Source organism: Hylobates moloch, unplaced genomic scaffold, assembly GCF_009828535.3.
Source record: "Hylobates moloch isolate HMO894 unplaced genomic scaffold, HMol_V3 SCAFFOLD_11, whole genome shotgun sequence".
NCBI classification, from domain to species: domain Eukaryota; kingdom Metazoa; phylum Chordata; class Mammalia; order Primates; family Hylobatidae; genus Hylobates; species Hylobates moloch.
In genome coordinates, this window is record NW_026652286.1 from 66,053,924 (window position 1) to 66,077,562 (window position 23,639).

The 23,639-nt window shown below is 46.8% G+C and overlaps 1 non-coding gene across 1 annotated transcript in view; it reads right to left on the minus strand.

The window, feature by feature from the left end:
- Positions 1–565: 565 nt before the first annotated feature.
- LOC116476809 (uncharacterized) overlaps positions 566–23,639 on the minus strand; it is a 46,295-nt gene continuing 23,221 nt past the window's right edge. Inside the window, exons 2-3 of the transcript XR_009215654.1 lie at positions 21,300–21,376; positions 566–1,356 (exon numbers count right to left, since the gene is read on the minus strand). This is a non-coding gene — a transcript (uncharacterized LOC116476809). The remainder of the gene's footprint in view (positions 1,357–21,299; positions 21,377–23,639) is intronic.

The window sequence follows — 23,639 nt, forward strand, 5'->3', positions numbered from 1 at the left end:
GCGCTTCTCTCCCCACAAATCTCCATAATCAGCAATGACAGGAGAACAGACATCCTCAGAACAGTAACCATGAATCTGACTTCCAAAAAGAGGCTGCTCCATCAGGAAGCAGGACCGCATGAGCAGTGCTGTTAGAATAAAATGAGGCAACCATTCCAGCCAATTTGCATTGAAAACTCAGCTGGAATGCCAACAATTTGCATCCTTTCAGCTAAGAACAAAACCAAGCCTGACCTTTACTTCCAGGACCACTCTGTATTGCTGTTTGCACAAACATACCAAGTTAAAGTAGGAAAAACTAACTGGTGTAAAAAGCACCTGTGGTCGCAGTCTAATTAGAACTCTCACTTTCTAAGCAAGCCAATTAATGCGCCCTTTCTGTCCCTCTCCATCTTAAAATTATCGGTCAAAAAGCATAATTTTACTCAGAAACGATGAGCAGAGGGAGTGCTGGGGAAGGTGGAGACAGCCACAGGATAAAGGGAAGGGGAGGGAAGAGGGGCAGACCCGTGGGCAGGGGGAGACCACAGACAGCACCTCCTTGCAAAACATGGTAAGCATCCAGTTTAAGGCTATTATCTCCTTTATTCAAAAAATAAATATTTCACTTTGATTCAACATATTTCAAATCACATTAAGCACAGAGAAGAAATACAGTCCCTTTGGAGATTGTGAACACGTGTTGGAAAGAGGCATGATCCAAACAATGGGAATGAGGTGAGTGTGGATTCCAGCTGCTTCCTGACTCAGAGGTTCCGCCCCTCTTCAGGTGGAGCTACTTATCGATTCTTAGGAGAGAAAAAGAAGCGCGCGCACACACACACACACACACGCACGCACGCGCGCGTGCTTTGAAGTCTGAAAGGCACATGAAGTGGACCATAAGGTGTATGGCACATTCACTGATAAAACATCCCCTATTCCCTCCCAAGAAAGCAGAGATACTTTAATCAAGTCAAAGAGCAGAGAAGACAGGGTGCTCCTGCTTACAGCTCAGCAACATGAACATCTCTGAATATGAAAGCCATTTTTTGTTTGCATCCCCCTCCCGTGCCTCCTCTCCTAGCCGATGGGGTCCGCGGCCGGCTGCAGGGCTCACTCAGTGATGGTGGGGCGCGTGGCCACGTACACAAACACCACGATCAAGAGCACAACCACGGCCAGCGTGGGCAGCACCACTGTGGTGATCTGCTGCCGGGCCTCCTGCATGGCTTGCTTCCGCTCCTTCTTGTCCTTGGAGGTCTCCTTCTTGGGCTTCCCTTTAAGCTGCCGCATCTTTCCCTGGAGGATGCTAGGAGGGTGTGTCCACAGGGATTCCAGGAAAGGCCACACTCCTCTTGTCAAGTCTGGAACCTCCTGTAGAGAGAACAACTGTGATGGTCAAGAATAAACCAAGTGGAAGAAAAAATAAATCATAAAGGCAAATACACAACTAGGAAAAATATCTGCAACTTACATGACAAAGGGCTAAGAACAGAGGCCACACCAGGCTCTAAGTTCTCTTGGGATCAGCGCTCTAAGTAGTGGGCACTGGGTCACCGGTGTGCTGTGAGAGAGGCCTCTGCTCCAGTGCCAGCTGGACAAAGCCCTGGGTACCAGACAAATAATACTGTGTTCTGTATGTGCCATGAGGTGAAAGGATTGGAAAGCACCAAGTACGCCACCTCCACTCAGAGGAGCGGCTCTCCCTTTCATGGCTCTAGCTACTTGCTTTCCTGCTCTAAATTCCATGATCTCTGCAGCCCATCTCCAGCATGGAACTGCAGGCAGCCTGCAGTCTCCAGGCACGTAGCCCCCTTCCTGTCCAAGCCAGGCCAGCCTCATTAAGGCTGCAGAGAGCCCACAGGCATCAACTTCTCTCATCTCTTTGTTGGTTCCTTGGCCCATTCATCCAAACCTTCCCAAGCACCCACCGTGTGCCAAGCATTGCTCAAGGAGCTGAGGATAGAGATGAAGGACTCAGTTGTGTCCCCACAGAGGTCACAGTCTAGGGGGCATGATGGAGACCTGGGTCACAATAACAATGAAGGGAGATAGTTGAGCCCACAGTCCTGCCACCCACTCAACCTGGGATTCTCCTGTTAATTCTGTAGCTCGCGGAGGTGCCTAACAGGTGAAGTAGAACTTTCAGGGGCTTGAGGAATGAATACAAATGTTTGGATAACTACAGAGGAACATCTCTTTAAAAGTTGGCTTCTTAGCTTTAAGCAGATGAAACAGACTTCAGCTGATTTAAATCAAGTTTACTCAAAGGCCTTTGGCATCTCACTGATTCCCAGAAAAGCCAAAGAACCAGGCTCAGAAAATGGGCAGGACATTATGCTGTGCTGCCATAACTGGAGCCCAACTCACACTCCCAGTGTGAGGATGCCAGAGCCTGCATCACCGCCGTCAGCACTGAACACGGGCACTGGAGCAGGAGGTGCCGAACCACCATGACCATTCCCAAAAACTAGATGTGGCTGCTGGCACAGTCTCCAGATGAACTCACCACCCCCCAGCATTCTGCATCACCAGCTCCCATGCATAGGTGACTAGCCAAGCCCAGGCCCATATGCCCACAGCCTAGCCTTCCAATTTGTACAGCAGGAAGAGTACTTTCCAAACACAGTGAAGAAGCAGGGTTGGGTATCAGGCAGGGATATATCAAAGGCAGATGTCCATTACAATATTGTGGGAGAGTAGCATGGAGTGAGGGGTTCTTGGAAGTAGAAGAGCACTGTATACCAATGTTCCTCTAGCAGAGGTACCTATGCTGTATACTGTCTTCCCTGTTTTGTCCCAGGGTAGTGGGTGGCCTGTCATCATCTTGAGGAAGATGACATTTACACCTAAGTGACCGAGGTGGCAGAATGTGGACTCAGAGTTGGGAAAGGTCTTTTTGATAACACCCTGTTTTTATGAGGGATCCTTAATCTCTTCCCATTCCTCTCATTCCATTTAGACCCCAAAACCTTTTTGTATCATTCAAAATCAAGCAGAGTTTCCTAAGGTATGAGACGACAAATATTATTGTGCTAGGATGGCATAATGCCATCAAAAGCAAACATTAAGGTTCAGCAAATATTAAGGGAAGCGCCATTTGGGCAAATGTATAATTTCCTTCGTGAAATTAGGAACAGAGAGAAAAAAAAAAAAAAAACCTACTATTACTTTCTTAAGGGCTGAAAGGTATAGGAACCCCTGGCTTTACCAATTCTCCTTTTCCAGTCTTCCAAAGGACTTCCCGGCAGACTTGCCTTCAAATCCAGAACAATGAGAACAGCTTGTCTTAAAGGATGACTGTGAGAATCTGGAAAACAAATGCATCTGTACGCAGAGCTCTGCCCGCCCGCAGTGACACGGTACAGGCGGGGTGAGACATCTCCACCCATACCCGTGGGCGGCCCAGGGACGGGTGCACTGAGCTCCTCCTAAGCCTGACTGCAGCCTTGAGTGATGACCACCTTCGCGGGACCGTGGTGAGGATGGAATAGGAAGCTGTATAACTCAGGGCTCGGCACAGAGCGGGTGCTGAATTCGTGCTAGCTGACATACCAACATCTGGAACACACCCCAACGGCCTTGTGAGTCAGACAGACAGCCTTTATTATCCCCATCACGGAAGGGAGGAAACCAAGGAGCAAAGGGGAAAAATGTCTTGCCAACAGTCACCCAGTTTGTAAATACCCCATGGCTTCTAACAGAGCAATGGACAGCATTCCTGTTCAAAGGTGCAAACGGCAGCCCATTCTCTCTGACACGGCCTCAAAAAAATTGTTTAAAAAGAAACAAGCCATTAGCAGCACTCTGATTCGTGGTCATTTCCTTGTGGAGCTAATGGCCTGTCAGAGCCCGCTGCTATCTCCCAAATTCCTCACAGGACTGGCAGGTGGCACCCCGGGCCTGAGGCTAGCTGTGCCCTGGCTGTCTGGCTAGCAGTGCTGGGCCTGACTTCCCTCCTGCACTTCATGCTGCTGTCTGCATCCACCCACACAAGTGTAGTTGACATTCAAAGGCCCCAGCCTCCACAATGACCAGTTCTCAACATTTGTAAGATGCATTCAGAAGTTCCTGGAGGCATGGAAAAAAGCCTCAAGCTGCTGGGGCCGGGGCTGGTCTGGTCAGGATTTAAAGGGCAAACATGCCCATCTGAATCCTGGGTACTTCATCAGGCTTCAGGGAGGAGCAGCGTCTCTGCTCTCACTCACCTGTGAGCTGGGGCAGCAAGGGAAAGCATCTCTGAGATAACGACTGGGGAGGGGACCCTGTGGTGACAAGGCACCAGCCAGGAAAAAAGCTAGGAAGAGCACCAGGCAGAGGGCAGAGTGGCCTGAGCCAGGCAGGGCATGGGCACTGGGGAAGGGCGGGCTCAAAAAGCGCATTGAGTGCTCTGTGTGTGAGGATGCTTCTTAGACATCGTCATGGAAATAATATCAAGGAGGCAACTGGATAAATGAGTCAGGAGCTGGGTCTGGGCTGAAGATCTGTATTTGGAAGTCATCAACTATTGGATTAAGAGAGATCATGTCTAAGGCAGGCAGAGAAAGGGCCCAAGACTGAGCCCTTTCACCCTGACAGCTACAGGGCAGGAAGGGGAAGAGCGGGCAAGAAGGGGAAGAGTAAGCATGGGGTACTCAGAGTAGAGGAGTGAGGCAAAAGAGGACGTGCTGTCGTGGGGACCAAGACAGTCAAGAAGGTCAACTGTCAGAAGACAGAGGCACTTGTGCCAGAACATAAGCGAATGCACTGCTTCCTTCCTCAGGAATATTTGGCCAAGGAAAAACTGTCGGTGGCACGTGCTCAGTGCAGAGCTGGCTGACACTGCTGCAAGCCCCTCTGTCTTCTGGTAGCTTGTGATGACGGGTCTGCATGCCAGCACGCCAAACAGCACCAGGGCAGAAAACTGCTTTGAAGTTCTGTGGGAAGAATGTGTCTGGCCAAAATGGTTTTTCTTTCTTTTTCTTTAAATTATAAGAGAAACTAGAGAATGACGTTTGAGGGGTCTAATAGAATGGGAGAAAACCCTGACACTGCAAAAAGAAGAGGTCTCTGTAGGAGCAAGACGAGAAGCCGAATGGACAGACCTGCCTTCGAGAGGCAAAGGACCCTTCGAACTCAACAAGAGGAGGGTAGGAAGATGGCACTGGGGGCGAGGGGTGGCTCCGTACTGTGAGGGTTAGGGGACTAAAGGCTTCTGTTTTTTTCAGTGAAATAGGAGAAGGTTTCAGCTTAAAGTCTGGGAAGTTGGGAGGCAGGCTCAGGGAAAGAGAAAGCAAGAAGCAATCACTTTTGGAGGGTGGAAAGGCCACCACAGAGCACTGTCCATGCCTGCCTCCCTCTGGGCTGAGGACCGCCTCACCATGGCTCTGGGCCCAGGGGCTGCACCGGGTGGCCTCCTGGGCCAGGGCTGGCTCAAGTACATCTGCTAGGACTTCTGATATGTGGGCTTGCCTAAAGGAGAAGCTGGGCCAACCGGCCTCTACTTCAAGAATCTAAGAGACATGAAGGGACACTGAAGTTGGACAATCACACAGATGTAGTCACCAGGGAAGCCAGGCGGGAGAGAGGCCTGGGGGTGGAGGGAGCACCCCTGAGAGGCTGCAAGAGAAGCCTCCACACTCTCCTCCTTCTAGTTGAGTCCCCTGTGAGGCCAGCTCTACACAGGTTCCTGTCCTAAGGGTACCCCGACGTGTCTCTGTATGTGATGAACGCCTCTTTCAACTTTGGCTGGCTCCAAGGGGTCTCTGTCCCTTACACTGGAAAGAGCTCTGCCTAAAATGACTGCTCCAGTTTCACAAGGAGGAATCCAAGGCTCTGTCACTGACACAAAAGGACTGGCAGAGTCAAAGGTCAAACCCACATCTGTGACTCTGAAGCCTGGACAGTCCCCACCTTCCTGAGTGCACCCCACTTATCTTCCCACCCTTCACCCACTTTGTGCCCCCATCATGGTTCAGCAGCCCCTTGAAGAGAGAAATAAATGAAGCTCACACATTCAGCCTGGCTTCTGCCCAGCAAGCAGCTCAGGCAGGATGGACGCTGCAGCCTCCAGCTTCTCAAATGCCAGTGCCCCACGGCCTCTAGCTTCCCTAGCCAGGGAAAGGGAAACTTCACAAATGCCTGAGTTCTACTAATTCTAACGAAACTCCACCTGCTATGCTCCTATCCCCCACCAGCACACACCCACGGCAACCGGTCGGCATGGGGACACTCCAAATGGTCCCCAGTATGTGTGGGCAGGAGACCAGAGACAGAGAGGAGGAAAGCAGGGACGCATTCTTCAGCACAGAACTGTTGTGATTTTTTTTTCTGTGATTATAACTTTCCCATCTTTTCCTACTTATGTATATAGATACGCATGTATGCACACATGCTAACTTCTTATATGTACTTTTCTCCGATTTGGAGATTATAATGTACACAGAGTGTTAGATCCTATTAAGGAAAGGTAGGAACGCAGGTTTGAAGTCAGGTTTGTGCCTTAGCTCTGCCCCATCTGGTTAAACGATCTTGGACAAGGTACTAAATCTCTCATGTTCCAACTCTCCTCCTCTGTAAAAATGAGTGAGAAACCTGTTTTGCAGACATCGAAAAATTAGAAATAATGTATTATCTGAAGTATGCAGTGGATGAACAGGCCATACCAGAGGCTCAATAGATGGTACACAGTAACTTGCTGTCCAGCGAGGTCTGTCCCGTGGAGATGTATATGAATCTGGGCAACACCAGGGAATTCTACTTTTTTTTATTTTTTTGCACCATATGACCCATGGATGACAAAATCCCCCAGGTTTTCTCTTTTCCCTGAGGTACCAATTAGCTGTTGGGCAGGTCTGTTCAAAGGTTTGATGGGAGAAGGCTGGTTCAGGCTCTCAGGGGAAGGTCTAGGACAAGGAAGATCACATTCAACTCTCATCACCCCAGACCTGCTAAACCTGTGCAGCCAATGCAGCAGCCACCGGCCATGTGTTGAACATCTACAATATGGCTGTGGTCCAAAATCAGCTGTGCTGTGGTATAAAATACACACAAGATTTTGAAGGCTTAGTACCAAAAGAAAGAATGACAAATAGCTCATTAAAAGTTATTTATGCTGATTACATGTTGAAATAATGTTTTGAATATACTGGGTTAAATAAAAATCAATTCTTAAAATCGATTTCACCTGTTTTCTTTTCTGTTTTCATGTGGCTACTAGAAAAGTTTTAAATTCCATGAGTAGCTGGCATTATACTTTTACCAGACAGCTTGCCCCATGCAGTCAGGGGCTCACCCTGCCCTTCTGTAAGCTTTCCACATCATAGGCTCAGCCCACAAGGCTGAGAACTCCCTAAGCCTTCACAGCCCAGCTCCATTCATTCTTTCCAGCCTCACCACACCCAAATGACCCACTATTACCATCACACCTGAGCCTCCCTGTGGACTCTCACCTCCATGCCTTTGCTGATGGAACATCTATGCTGGAATGCCCTTTTCCCTCGCACTGTCACCTGCCTGAGCCATCTCTCATCTTTGGACAACCATCACATGTGGCCTTTGCCAGCTCCTCCATGCAGAAGCAACAGCTTCCTCCTCGGTGCTATCTCAGGACTTGGTTTATACCTTTACTGCAGCACTGACTGGCAGCTACTGCCTAGCTGGCTGGGCCTCTGATGTCTCCACTTCTCAGGGACTGCAAATGTGCCTTGCTGGTAATAATATTCTCCTGGGCTGGCATGATGCCTTTTATATAACAGGTGCTCAACAAACATCTGCTGGACTGAATATCAAAGCCGGAATATTTTAAGACAAGTAGTTCATCTTAGGCAACTAACCATTGAGTTAGAATAGAAAATTCTGTAATAATAAACTAGCTAGCTGCCATTTATAAATACTTATTTCATTCCCACCACAGTCATACAAGATTGGAATTTTTACCCCCATTTAAATGATGAAACTGGGATTCAGTAAAGTACGCTATTGTCCAGCATCAAAGACTGCTGGGAACAAGCACAATCTCAACTCCACTATAAAACCTGCAATAAGTACTCATTAAGTATTTAATGAATGACCAACCGAATGAGGATTTGAACTGAGACCTGTTTCCAAAGCCCACCCATCCTGTGTGACCCCACAGTGCCTCTCAACCACCCTACAAATAAGAACAGCAGCTACTGCTTCCTGAATGCTCAATACCTATCAAGCGACTGCACTAAAGCCCTCCACAAACACGCAAGCCTCACAGCAGCCTTCATCCCTATTTTGCAGACAAGGGAACTGAGGCTTACAGCAGGCCCCAGGTGGTTAGAAAGTCAATAGAGCAGCTGGGATTCCAATCAAGCTCTTTCTGGCTCAGAAACTGTGTTCCTCCCACTCCACGCAGCTGCTTCCAGGGAGGCCAGGCTATCCCCTACAAGGCATGTGGACCAATGGGACACAGATCAAGAGTCCAAGCCTGGTTCCTGCTCGTCAGCTCTGGAAGCTGATGACACAGGGAGGGTTGTGAGAGGAACACAAGCCTTCTTGGTGTCTCATTTGGCAGCAGGTAAAGTCTGTTGCTTACAATCAGGCTAGCCCTGATGCCTGGAAGGTGCTGCTACACGCCGGCTGGGCAGTCATTCTGGGTTAAAAGATGCACCACATCCTGCTTGAGTTTTCAGTGTGGGCCAGGCTGCTCTGAAGGCCCCCAGGAAAAGTGCATCTCTCCACCCACCCCTACACTGCCCAGGGCCAACAGCATGGAGGGAGCCAAGGATGTCACAGGCTATTGAAGGGGTGCCTGCCGAGAACAGCTTGACCAGACCTGGAGTCCATGCTAAGTCCCTGTACACTAATGCCCATTACATCCCACTGTACAACCCATGTGAGAACAGTAACCAGGCCCAGACATCCAACCACTAGACTATTCTCAATGCTGTTCTCCTTTTCTAAAGTGTCAAAGCTCTCCTGTCTTCAGAAAAAACAGTTTAAGGCGCTCCCTAAGAAGTGGCTGCATGTTTCTCCCACTTCAAAATCAGGAACACAAATGAATAAACAACATGAGAATGGTATATATGGGGAAAGCTCCACCATCTCTTCTTGTAGCTGTGTCGTTATTACAACATGGGGCATTAGAAGGGCCAAACTGCTCTATGCTTTATGCTATAAGCCCAGAGAAGCTGCCCTGGGTTCAGGGAGACATAAATTCTGCACTTGAGAGCAGCAGCTCTGCGGTTCATCAAGTGTGCTTGCTTCGTTTTATGTCCCTGGTATTTAGCCATAATGGGCCTGTGATCACTTCACTCCAGTCTGCTGCAGAGTGGGGGTAAGGGGCAGACAGGCTGCCAGGAGAATTGTGCAAGATGGGACTCCCGACACCCGCAAAGCACCTGCTGATAACATAAGCATCTGCCCCAGGAACATATACATAAACAAACAATGACAGCCACACAGGTGCTAGCTCCACTGCTCCCTGCTGCCGACAGGCCACAGGGGTCAGGAAAGCTCTTGACCTGAAGGCCAGTGGGTATATGCGGGGGAGGAGGGATCATAGCTACAGACAGATAAAAGATACACACACATAGTTCTCACACCAAAGGCAGAAAAAAGAAGAAAATGTTATTTGGCAGCAGTGGCAGCAGCATTGGCTACTCCCAAATAAAAATCCAGAAACACAAAAGAATCTTTGAGTGGGTTGCCGAATGACAGAGACATGAAAGCTAGCATTCTCAATAAATTAGATAAGTCACATATTTTTTGGCACACTTGGATTAATAAAGTGCTTTTCTGTGCATTATTCATTTCATCCTCAAAGTAACTGTGTTATGTATTATTGTCCTTAGTTAACAAGAAAAAGCAGCACATGGTAAGTTAAGTGCATGTCAGGGTTTCAGTCCCATCCTGGCAATTCTAGGGTCTGTGATCCTGGGCAAGTAACTTAACCTCTTAAGACCCTCAATTACTACATTGTCGAACAAAGATAAAAGTATCTATCATTCAAATATTTTTTAAGCATACCCTGTATGTCAGGGGACAATGTTGAGGATGCAGCTATGAACAAAACAAGCAAAAATGTTGCCTTCAGGTAATGAAGCTGTCTTCATTCACAGGGAATGTGGAGAGACAGACAACTAACAAATGGATAGAGCATGTGTCAGATGATGCTATGTGCTGCTGGAGGCGCAGAGGCTGTAAATTTAGAGTAACTGACCAGGGAAGGCTTCATGAGAAAGTGACACTGGACCAGAGACTTGAAGGGACCTGTGCAGGGGGAAGATCTTCCAGGCAGGGCAGGACCCGTGCACAGACCCTCAGGCGGGGCATCCCTTGCATGTCTGAGAAGCATGCAGGGGCCAGCAAGTCCAGAGAAAGCAAAGGGAGAGCTGAAGGGTCAGAGAGGGAGCAGCAGAGGGCAAAATGGGACCACAGGAGGGTGCTGCTTACATTTTAAAAGAACTCTGTGTGGACAACTGACTGCAGCCATGAAAGGGCTAAGGCAAGGAAATCAGTGAAGATGCTAATGAATTATTCAGGTAAAACCTAATGTTCCAGGATAGGGGTAGATGTGGTGCAAAGTGGTCTGATACCGAGCACACTCTGAAGGCAGAGCCACACAATTTACCGAGATTGGAAATGGAGTGGGAAAAAAGAAAACAGACTGAAGGTTCTCAGGCCTGTGCAACTGGAAGAATGGTGTTGCCACTGAGGGAGGTGGGAAGTTGCAACAGGGTGTGAGGTGGGTGGGGAGAGCTGGAATTTGACAATTTATCAGCCATCCCTAGTAGAGGCACAAAAAGGCAGCTGGAGGCATGGGCCTGCAAAGCAGGGAGAACGGGCTGGAGACAGGACCCTGGGAGCTGTGGGCCCTTAAAGCCGGGAAGTGGAGTGTGTACAGAGTAGGGGACTGAGCCCTGGAGCAATCCAAAGTCTAGACCTTGGGGGAGTTGAAGAGGAAGCAGGAAAAGACTGAAAAGGGAGTCAAGAAGAAAACCAGGAAGAAGATGGTGGCTTGGAAGGCAAATGAAGAAGGTGTCCTGAGGAAGGGGGAGCTGGCCACCTGGTCTGGCCACATGCAGGTCCTCCATGACTTGCAGAGCAGTTTTGGTGAAGAGGGGTCAGGGGCAAGATCAGGGCAAAATCGGAGTAAGTCTGAGGGAAGGTGGCAGCAGGCAGACGGAAGGCAGTGAGGGCAACTCTTCTCCAGACTGCAGTAAACAAGAGCACAGGGAAGACTCAGAGGCAGCGCTTGCCTGAAATCCTAGTTCTGCCGTTTATAGGCCCTGCAACCTCAGGCAGGTTACTTAATCTTTCTGTGCCTCAGATGTCTCACCTGAAAAATGGGGCTAATAATTGGACCTAGAAAACTGATATACAAGAATAGTGACTGGTACATAGTAGGTATAATATAAGCATTAGCTGTCATCGTCATAAGGAATAATGACAAAATAATTATGTATGAAAAATAATTCCTGGAAGAAGAGCATCTGCTTAGGAGGCAGGGAGAGGAGGGAGATGTTGGAGTCTGAAGAGAGAGAAGCCACGAACAGCTGTCGAGGAGGCGATGACTGAATGGGAGGAGTGGCGTGACCTGCCACCAGCTCGGGGCCCACTGCAGTTGGGGGCCACACAGCTTGAAGCAGGAAATTCAGGATGGCACCAAGCGCACAGGTGTAGGCACAGAAAAAGTAGGAGGTTCAATTTAACCAGGGATGGGGTTTCATCAGGCCAGTACGACAAAGTAAGAGAAAGACAATGTGAGGATGATATGAGATTACAAAAGAAAAGTCCCTGGCATAGGCCCTGAACCTGAAATCCAACCGTTGTTCAAAGAGTCATGTGTCCAAGGAGCCCCTTCTCTCCACAGCTGTCCCTCACCTGTCCCTCCACACCTCTCCCCCTCCATCCCCAATGCAGAGTTCAGGACCAGAAAACAATGCTAGACTCTCAGCTCTGCTCTTTCAACTAAACCACATCCCTCCCTTTCCAGTTGGAGGTATTGTCACATCCCTCACACCAAGTTGTGATAAGGTGCCTCTCTTGTTTGTGAGAATACTTTCAGGCTCAGGGCAGTCTAGAGACCAAAGCAGCCCATGTTTAAGTGCAGGCTTGTCCTCAAAAGCTCCTTCCCAGAGCCAGGAGCAAAGGAGGCTCCTCCTGCCTTGAGGAAAGGCTGCCTTTTAAGGACAGGCCCTAAGATTGCACGAAATCCTCTAGGTGCTCACAGCCAAATTCTCTCACTGAAGCTGGAGTAAGGAAAAAGGAGGAAGCAGAGCTTTTGAACAGATCTTGTTATTTAACCCTGGCCAGCCAGGAAATGCTCTTCTTTACAGAGCAATCAGAGTTAAATTAATAGCCATCAGCAACCTGAAACACAGCTACTATGTCTTTAACTAGTTGACCTGAAGCAAATTCAACCATTAAAAGGACAAAGATGATAACTAAATAAAAATGAAGTAACTTGAAATTCCTGTAAGAGGGTCCAAAACAATGGCTTTTGAAATGCTTATGATGTGCAGAAAGAATACAACAGCAGCACATGCAACACAAACTGAAATCAGAGTTTTAGAAAGTATGTATGTTTCTATACTCTGATATTTCATTTCATTAAAAAAATGCTGGTTGCGATCCACAAAAGAGATTTCACAATCAATCAATGAGTTGAGACCTGTAGCTTAAGTCCACTGGACTAAGCCGACCTACCAGTCAAGGAGGCCTCCCGCAGACTTCATGTATTTGATGGTTAAACCACAATGGTTAAATGGCCCAGGTGAGGTTGTGGAAACACTAGCTCCAGAGGTCTGTATATTAAAAGGGCATAAATTACAAGTTGAAGAAGTGCTAGATTTAGCTGCGGCTCTAAAAGACAGAACTTAAACCAATGTGTAGAAATTATGGGGAGCCAGACTGAACTGCCTTTGGGGCAGGGAATGCTCTTTCTTTCTGAAAGATGAATAGGATGCTGAAGAAGGGACTTCAGAAATCATATCAAAGAGATGGACCCAAGAGTTACTGAAGTCTCTTTCCATTCTGACAGTCTTCTCTACCTTGATGAATAGGTGGTTATAAGAATGAAATGCAAGCAATGTGTGTGAAAATGCTCAAATTACAAGCTCCTCTATATACCGTCATTCTTTAGATGGCAGTTCTTTATCCAAACCTGTAGGTGCCCTCAACTTCATTTGCTATTCAATTAGGTACTTTAAAACAGCAGGTACTAAAAGTAAGCATGGCTAATTCATCACTTCCTTAATGGCAGCTCAACTCCAAGGCAAGGCTGGGGAAGAATTCCTGAGAAAGCATGCAAGCCATCCAATGGTGTGCACTGGGTTCTGTTAAGGCAGTGCTTCTCCTAACTTGCCCATCTGAAATATGCAGAAGTAAATGAATGCCCATCCCTGGAGGCCATGTTAGGGCATGGCCAGGGTAAGAATAAAATTTCATTTGGCTCCTCTGTTATCTTAAAACATCAAGTGATCACATGTAACATCCGCCTTGTTGTTTACTTACAATGTGCACACACTGTGATAAAGCCTTCCGTGGCTCTCACTGATCCCTGACATCCCCATGCTGTTGGCTCTACTGCATCACAGGCTCCCACCTTAGAAGTGAGAAATGAGTTTTGAGATTATGTAACTTGCTCAGGACCACTAGGCAAGTAAGTGGTGAGACAGAGTCAAACCTAGGCAGTCTGGTTCCACAGCCTGCTCTTAACTACTAAGCGATATTGAATTCTCCTTTAACAAATATCAGTATTGGTTGTAAAATTTTAAAATGTTATTTCTCCCAAATCTTTGGGTTAAATGTGACCCTTGAGGAAGATGACCACACTGACCCTGATCCTTGGCCCCCATGCTGGCATGCTGGTGCACTGGAGCTAGAGAAACACAACTTTGCCAGAACTTGCCAGCCTGTCCCCATGTTTTTATGGCCAAGTGTGGGCTAACAGCCCCTTCTCTCCTAGACACGTAACACAGCCCTCATGTTCTTTTAGGCATGAACTTCATCAAAGACCAAGATGCACAAGCACCAGTTGTTTATAACATCTTTAAAATGAAAAATTCACCTCTCAGCTAAATTACAGTAAGTTAATTACAGAGCCTGGGCTGATGGCAGACAAACGGAAAGAATGAGGGACTAACTGAATTTATCAAACAGGAACAAGAGCACACACCAAAGGTAGTGCATCCGGGCCTTCCCCCAATAAAGAAGCTGGGGACTAGCACCAGAGACAGGCGAGTAAGCTCCAGCATCCGTTCATTTATCCAGCTAACAGTTGCTGAGCACCAGTGTTGGCAACTAACCATGCACAGATTCATTCACTCACTCACTAATTCATTCTTTCAAACACTTCCTGAGCACCTACCGCCTGCCACATGCTGACTAACTGTTGTGAATATACAAACTGATTGACTGGTCCATCTGATCATTCATTGATTCACCAAATACAAGGCAGACTCGATGCGCTGGGTTATGTCCTGGTGACAGGACAGAATAATGAAAACAAAGTTCCTGGTCTCATGGAACTCACATTCCAATTGAGGGAGATAAAAAATAAACAAATAAAAGTGTAATATGTCAAGGAACAAAGTGCTATGAAGAAAGACAAAAGAGTGTAAGGTGACCGGGTGGTGGACGTGATTTAACACAGAGAGCATTACAAGGGACTGCCTCTCTGACTGGAGAGCAGGGGTCTGCAGGAAAGGCTGGAGCAAGCCCCAAGGAGACCTCAAAGAAGAGGGTGACGGGGAAGGGCACGGAGGGCAAAGGCCACAAGGCAGGAGCAGCCTGAAGGTTTAAGGGGTAGCAAGGGGCCAGGGCGACCAGAGCAGAACGAGTTGATGAACGATGAGCAAGAGACTAGCCAAGGAGCTGAGACGGCCGGTCCAAAAGGGATTCTGCAAACACACTGTGCACGTCTCAATGCTTACCCTGTGTGCTTCACTGCAGACCTTTGATTCCTGACAAAATTCAAATATTTCGCAAAAGAAAGGCAGTAAGCTAAGCTACTATCAAATATTTACATAGCGGTGTGTCAATGTTCTCCAGAGTCTCCTAGGAGTCTATTTTAGGGTAGGAGAAAGGGAATGACCCCATCAGAAAATGAACTTGAGCTGCTGAAGTTGCATCAGTCACTATCAAAGTGATAAATATTTGATCTTTAATTTAAATGTCCTCCTTTTTGCTGAACCTTAAGCTGACTTACCAGTCAATGAGAATGGTTTCGGCAATGGCACAGAACAAGAAGGCTTTTGAACATTGAAGACAAGGTTTATTGATCTTGCCATTGGCCCAACTGCAGACTGCACAGAAGCCTCCAGGTCAGCAAGTGTCAGACCAGCTCCAGTCTTAGGTCCACTCAGGCCACTGTGGGTCCACTGTTAACTAAGGCAGGCCTGGGCACCAGAACAGAGGAGAGCTCTCCCAGTCACCTTCCACTCCACCTTCCCCACCCTGCCCCCACCTGCTCCTGGTTAATAGCTTACCAAGGGCTGCTCATTCTCCTCTGTGTTGACTCTAGAATCTGTATCACACCCCACCCCCAAATAAAATAGAAGCTGCAGACACTGCACGCATACCCATGCCTGTATGTTCTCCCTGCCATCATCAAGTCCTCAGCATCTCCACCCAGATGCCTCCCTTCCTCCATCCTCCTGATTCCTCAATTTCCAGGGAATGATTTCACAGAAACCCATGTCTGATCTTAGTCATCTAACTAGAATGTGTTCATGGGTTCCCCACTGTCAACAAAACAGGGTGCAGATAGGACCTGGCTTTCAACACCTCTATGCTGAGCCCAACCCTGACCTCTGACATCGCATCATGCACGGCTGTTCTGTCTGCACATAGTGGGAGAACAAGCCACATTCTTGCCCACTTCCAAGCCTCCTCATCTTGGCCTGCTTTACGTACTTGCTGGATGATACAAGACTGTCCCTCTCGCCAATGCTGCCCAAGCCAGAAGTTTGGGGATCTCTTAGACACCACCCCTCTCTGTCATTCCCTACATCAGATTGTTCTCCCTTATCCTAAACATCTCTCAAACATACCCCTCTCTCCTTCCCCACAGCCCTCATCTTTGTTGATGAGGAAATTGTGATAGCCTCCTCCACTGTTTCTCTGCCTTCACCTTACTGCTTTCTCAAGCCTTAAGTAATGCAAACACTCCTGAGTCCTTTCGAAACCACATGGAGGCAAGGCAAGGGATGCCACCCTTGCTCATCGCACATATTTTCCCCTTAGCAGGAAAAAATAACATGGTAATAACACCGAAGAATCACCAGAGAAGCCAATGTGGGAGACAGAGACATCTTTTGCAAAGGGATATAGATGATGCGTCTAAACTTCATACCTGTTTTGAAGTCTAGTTATCGTAAACTTTGAAGCCAAAACACATTCCTAGCATAAATATGCATCACTTCATAGTGCAGGGTTAACAACCAACTAAATCATGTTAACCAAATAATAAGAAAGCCAAGTTAACAGTATAATTAGACCTCTAGATTCCCAGCAACTTTTAGTTGCTGTCAGAAATTCAAGACCTCACTGACGCTGCACTGTCAGAGTGCCATTTTCAAACCAGCAGGAATCCAACTGCCTGTGTCCATGCTCAGCAGGCACCTGGAATGCACCACTGCTGAGCATGGCAACCCAGGGGAGTACGATCATCCAGAAACTCCAGCAGGGTACTAACTTAACACCAATCACATGTCACTTAGCAACATCCAGCCTACAGTCACACCTAAAATGTGCAAGTCTGTGGAATTTTAAGTCTCACACCCATTAGAACTAATAAAAGGACTTGCATATCTGAATCAGATCACTGACTTTCAGGAGAAGTCTTAGTACAGACCATGCCTACAGAATCCCTATTGTAAAAGACAAACCTGATCCAGTAACTCCCTAGTATTTAATTCTACAGTGGCATTCCACTGCCTTTAGAATAAAATCCGAATCCCTTGCTTAACCTGGTCCCCAAGGAAGCACCTGCATTGATATGGCTCCTGCCCACCTTTTGCACTCAACTCCCACCCCACCATGCCCTCCATCGAAGCAGCGACCCTCCTCGGGGTTCTCTGGCACGCCACGCCCTTGCTGACCTCCCAGGCCTTTATCCATGCAACTGTCTGAAATGCCCTTTGCACCCCTGTTCTCCCAAGCATTCCTTCTGCTTGGCAAAAAAGTAATAAGCACTTAGTATTTGGCATCTCTTTTAAGACCCATCTCAAGGGTCACATGACTTTCCACTCCCCAGGGTGACTAAGGGACCATCTCTGTGTTCCCATGACTCTGGGTAATAAACTCTATCACACGCTCATCACACTATTAAAATCACCTTTGCTGGTATTCCCATTACAATCTTTGCTGTAACTCATCAGGCCACAGTGTACCAAACATCCAGCTGGAGTTTCAGTATTACCATTAATTACCTTGGGGAAGGCCTGAGAATGTAGAGTATCATGCCTAAGATGAAAGGTACGTGCTTTTCAGATGTGTGCACAGCAGCACACGCACACACACACACAGGAGTAAAGCTCGAGACTGAGGAAAACAAATCGGCTTCAAGATAGGAGAAACATATTTAAAAAGGAAAGCTGTATGCTAATATTTAGCTTTCTTTTTCCCTTGTATAATAGAATGCCAGTCTTTTCTTGTACCAACCTAGAACCAAGTTTCATTCAAGATTTCCTGAGCTAAAATGCTGTTGCACATTTTTATGTCAAAATATGTGGGTGGGGGGGTGGGGAGGTTGCTTGGGGAGGAGCAAGGAGTATTGCAATTTCAGTTGATTACTTATTGGCTATTAACTTATTAAGGTTCCAAATGAAATAGTGGTCCACCTCTGTGTTCTAGGAGTTGTTATTCTGGTGTTTGGAGGAACAAATCACTCCTTGTTCCATTTCCCAGAACACAATATTCATTCTAAGTACACCTTTGAGAGCCTGAGTTATTTTATTGAGTTTGGAAAACTGAAGTCACTGCAATCTTCCAAGGAAGTCAAGAGTGAAGGGGAGAATGTCTCACAAGCTACAACAACATGGTGCCAACAATGCTGTGCCTCTGTAGCCAGGCCTAGGGCCCAGACAGTGCAGTCCACTCCATGGGCTGCACTGGGCTTATGTGTTTCATCAAGTGCAGGATGAGGTCACCAACAGGTTTCAAGCAAGGGAATGAAATGATTTGACAAGAATTTTTAAAGATTGCTCTGGGTCCAAAGTGATGAGAGGAATAGAAGAAAAGGGGAAGCAGGCAGGGCAGCCAGTTAAAAGGCTTTAGCAGTTACCTGGCAAAGGATGATGTTGGCTTGGACTTGGGGGTGGATACAGGAAGGCCATGGATGAACTCAAGATCTACTTTAGAAGAGGCATCATTAGGATTTGGTGATTTGGAGGAAGAAAAATATGAGTATTAACAAATGAAGTACCAGTTTCTGGCTTGACAAAGTGAGTTAACAACTACGTACCTTAATAAGATGGGGGAAGGGAGGAGGCCTAGAAAGGGACTATGGTAGAAGTAGACCAACAGTTAAAATCTGAACACAGTAAGCTTGAGGTGCCCATGAGATAGCAAGTTTGCTAACTGCCATAAAGGGTGTAAGAATGCTATAGAACACAGAGGAGTCCTGGGGCCAGCCTCAGAGGTGACCCCTGTCCATCCTCTCATGGTGTCGGAGGTCCTGCCACTGTGCCAATTCAAGGTGGGCACAACCACTGAGGAGCACCTGGAACCCCACTCAGCCAGGACACACGAGGGTAGCCTCTATGAGGATCCTCACTAATGCAGATCCAGCTTTGGGGTTAAGAAAACAATAACCTTAACAGTAAAATGGTGCTTGCATCATGCCACAACTAAAAGTAAAATGTGAAGCCTGTTTCCTTCTATTACAAGCATCACAATAGGCTTGCAGATTTCTCGATACTGATGTTTCAGAGTCCCAGTAAAAGGGTGTTGGTATCTGGTCTTGGGCCCCAACGCTTACACTATGGGGAGTAACCTGTTTGGGGGATTCCAGGTTAGAGTTTCCCATAGGCAAATGTTAATCTAAGGGAGTATCAGAGGAATGTCTCTCAACATAAAAAGACCAGGGACAGTGGCCTGTTTTAGGAAAACAACAATTCACTGAAATCACATCCTGCTCTTAAGTTAATAGCCCCCCTTCTAGAATAGAAGCTGGTTTTTTATTATGATGGCTCTATTTTCCCATTTCCTCATCAAAGGACAAATCAAAATGTCACTTGACAATCCACTCTTTCATTAAAAGTTGAGCAATTTTTAAAAAATCACAGTTAACTAAACAATTCCACATGGCACTGTGCTCCGCCGCCTTGATTGATAGAAACCATTTGCAATGATTTAAAAGAGAAGGAAGCGAAAGAACATCATCAGATACAGCTGAATTAAGCTGATCAAACCCGTTAGTGTCTTCTAGTTTATCAGAGTAAGACAATGCAGCATTCATGTAAACTAATTAAATTTCTTGTATTTAAATTAGCCTTAACAAAAACAAAACTTTGAAGACTGACTGGAAGGTCTCAGGAGGAACATACCTGCGTTTTCAAGAAAGCTGCCTGGCTGAGGGTGGAGGGAGTACCAGGGTCAGACGCTCAGTAGAAGGTCAAGACTCCTCTCCCTCAAAGGAACACTGAGGGTAGGGAAGAGAGGGAAGAGACGGTTCTGTGACACTGTTAGTTTGCCATGGCTTCCAAAGGGAGGGACCAAGATCAGATGCAGGGGGGCGGGGGAACTGAACCCCATTCACATCGGTTCATGATGTTATGCAAGACATTGAACTTCTGAGCTTATTTCCCAACTTTGAAAATGAGAAGTTACCACTTGCCTCTGCCTGCTTCCCAGGACCGGTGGGAGAAGAAAATCTGCCAATGTGTGTCAAAGCACCTTGCAAAAGAGAAAGCACTCTACAAATGTGAGAGACAATTGCTGGTTACTGTTAGGCAGAAAGGGCTGAGTCAAGTCTTCCAAGATGATGGTGACCAACTAAACTGATTTTCTTTTTTTTGAGAACTGTCAATTGATTATTTATTTTGTATAAAAGTTACATTGAAAGAAGAGGTTGAAAAGTCAAGTATACTTGATTTGCACACACTTGCGAAGTCTCACAGGATTCAACCACTTGGATAATTTTTTAATTGATAACAGGATATACATATTAAAAGCCTCACACTGAAGCCCAATACACATGTCAAACCCAGACAACAATGTGCAAATGAATATGCAAAACAATCTCTAGAAATTTGTATCTCTGGGAACACCCGCAATCTATGCTTTGTCCCTCTGGCTATGATGTATAAACTCATAAAATTAATGAGAAACTTTTCTGGGATCTTCAGCAGTTATGGTAAACAGTTTGAGAAAAGGAACCTGCCGACTTGTTCACTTAAAGGACAAAGGTTGGGGGCAGGGAGGTGGGTTAAGACACAAAGTCACTGAGTGAAGCAGTTGAGAGCAAGGCACAGATGGAGAAGGTGATCCACCTGCGCAGCAGATAGGAGGGGCCACAACCACAGCGAGACCTAAACCCCCCCCCCCGACACACAACCCCCACTCACACCCGCCACAAGGGGCTGAAGAGGGCTGGGGAGCCGTGCTCCGGAGACCACTGGCATCCAGCTCTGCCTGTCACCTCCCTCCCCACTTCTGGATTCCTGCTCTTAACATGTGCCCAAAATCAAATGTGAAAAAAAAGAATCAGATACAAAAGCTTTGCTATTAGCTTCATTTCACCAATAGCCAAAGGACACCTGGAGAAGATCAGGAATTTCGGATGAATGCTCAAAGATCATAATGTATTTAAGAATGATTTCTAGTACAGGCCCAGTAAGGGAGGCGTGGTGGGGGTACGACATGGGTCCACACAGGAGCAGGCCTCTTGCAGGGAGGCTCCTTCATGAGTCATTCGAGAAACATTTATGGAGTACCGACTGTGTCCCAGGCACAATTCAGATGAGCCCTCGAGGAGCTTACTGGGGAAAACACAAAAACAGGCAATGAGAATAAAGTGTGGAAGTAAGTACCATGATGGCGGTTGTGTCACAGACCTCTACCTGACCGGCCAAGAAAGGAAGGGTGAGACCATCAGGGGAAGGGCAAACGAGAACACAAACGTCACAGGAAGGAGAAAGTGTCGTGGGGGTTCAACAGCAAGAGAATTCACCCCCAGCCTGGAGGAGATCCTCCACAAAGGACAAAGGTGGCATTTGATAAAATCTTGAGGGATGAAGAGGAACTTGGCCAGGCAGAGAGAAGGGGTAAAATATTACACACAAAACTGGGCATATGGGAGGAATGACAGGGACAGTAACCTCTTCCCGGACAATGAGTTTCCCTTATAAAATAATGTTTACCTTTTCTTCAACTTCAAGAATCGTTGATTGAATAATTTCAGCAAACTGATTTCCAGTACAGGTGACTTGAGTTATTCCTGTTGAGAAATTAGAAGAAAGGGTATAATAGGTGCTGGGGAGGTATCCCTCCACAGACTCCTTTTTTGGGACCCCCTCAGCCCATGCTGAGAGGGCAGTCACACGGTTCCCCTCTCCCAACTGGCTTAGGGATAGACACTTGTCACCACTCTGCTCCAGAAGGGCAAACAGACAGATACACCGGCACATGTGTGCATGTGCATGATGGACAGGACCACGCAGCCCCTGTGTGGAGTTAGAGGGGCCTTCCCACTCCTGTGCCCAGCAGGCAGTCAAGCTTTGCTTCCTGTATTCCTGGGATTTCTACAACAAACTCACTGCTAACTTAAGCTGCCATGAGAGCATGGCTGTTCCCTGCAATCAAAAATCACTGATTTAAAAATGAAGGATACAGGTTTGGGACTAGAAAAAGAAACAAACGTGGAAGGTGAAGGAACAGAGGCTTTTAAACCAAAGCCTTGGGAAAAATAAAAGATGATGAGAAAGTGACCCAGGTATCCGAACTACTGTCCCATAACATCAGAGGGGAAAGAGAGATGTGTGAGAGCCACAAACGACAGCCAACAAATTAACTCAAAACCTCAGTGGCATTAAATATTAAGTTGGAAGCCCAGATACTGGGGGAAAGGAGCTTTTAGTATGGGTATTACCCACAAAGCAAAATAAATAAGAGTTCCATTGAAAGTAAAAAGGTGGGAGACTCCAAAAAGTGTCCGTAACAAGCAAGACATAATTGAGTAATGGCACAATGCCTATCATTACTAAAATACTAAAGATAAATCTTGGTTTACTGTGATTCTTGTTTTGTTTCAAACCAACATTTCATTTCAAACCAACATTTCATTTCAAGGTATGGTGGGTCAGCAATCAGTGCTGAGTTTCAGCTGGGCTTTTTCTTCTGGTCTTGCCTGGCTTATGTATGCGGCTATAGGCATCTGGTTGCTCCACTGGGCCAAATGGTCTCAGATGACTTTGTTCATGTTAGTGGTTGGTACTGGCTGCTGTGCTGCCTTTATATTCTCTTGCAGTAAATGTAAACAGTTGTTTTTTTATCCCCCCCAAGAGCTTCACAGATGTATGCCCAACCTCTATCGTTGCCATATTTTTCCATTAGTTCCTGAGTTGGGCAATCACGAACTTACCTACTGTAGGGATTTAAGAACCTAATGTCTTGTAGCCTTTTCTACTACGGAGCACTGATTTTGGTGAAGTCCAGAGATTAAGGTATGTAAAAGGGAGGGATGGGACACAGAACTGGAAAGGGGAAGGGAGTTGGTTATTCAGGAGTCATGAATGCCAAGTAAAGGAGTTTGGACTTTATCAAAGCAGCATGTAGTCTAGTCCCCATTCTCTAAGAGATAATTGCCATTCTGAAAATATGGAAAGTTAAAATTGGGCTCCAGAGGAAAAATATGACCTGAGTTAGAGGGTCTATAAAGACTGAAGCAGTTAGCTGGAAATTAAGTCATCAGCAAGCCGTGACCTCTACCCTTGACAGGGTTCTTTGCCTGCTGCTGTTGGCTCAGTAGCTGCAGCAAAGGCTCTACCAGTTTGCCCTAGTTTCTAGGCCTTCTGAGCAGCTTGTCGCTCTAGGGGCTCACTGGAGCATCAGCTTTCACCTAACAAGGTACAGAACAGCGACAGGGACACCAGCTGGCCCCCGAAGGGCAACTCTGCTATCTGCTCTCCCCAGATCTGGCCCTGTCTAAATATTCCAAGGAGCAGAAGCACCTGCTGCTCGTCCCAGACCTACAGCACTTCCTCTCACTGGGCCTCAGTTTCTTCATTCATAAAATGATAAGAGACTAGATCAGTGGTACTCAACAGGAGTTCTGCAAACCAGTGCCAACTCTGCTGCTGGGTCATGACCAGATAAATACAGAAATTGGGAGTAAGCGCTCAGAAGCTTTTCTAGCAATATGATACTGCTACAGAGCCAAGCACATAAACAGCGGAAGTGTCTTGGACAGGGTACAGACTAGTATATGAGTTTCCTGAGGCTGCCATAATTATCACTGGATGGCTTAAAACAAGAAATGTATTAGTTCTGAAGGTCAGAAGTCTGAAATGAAGGAACAGGCAATGCTATGCTCCCTCTGGAAGCCGTAGGGGAGAACTCGTTCGTCACTGCTTCCAGTTTCTGGTGGCTTGGCATTCCCTGGCTTGTGGCCACATCATTCCTACCTCTGCCTCCATCTTGACAGATGCCTTCTCCTCTTGGCACACTGCCTTCTCATCTGTGTCAAATCTCCCTCTGCTTCT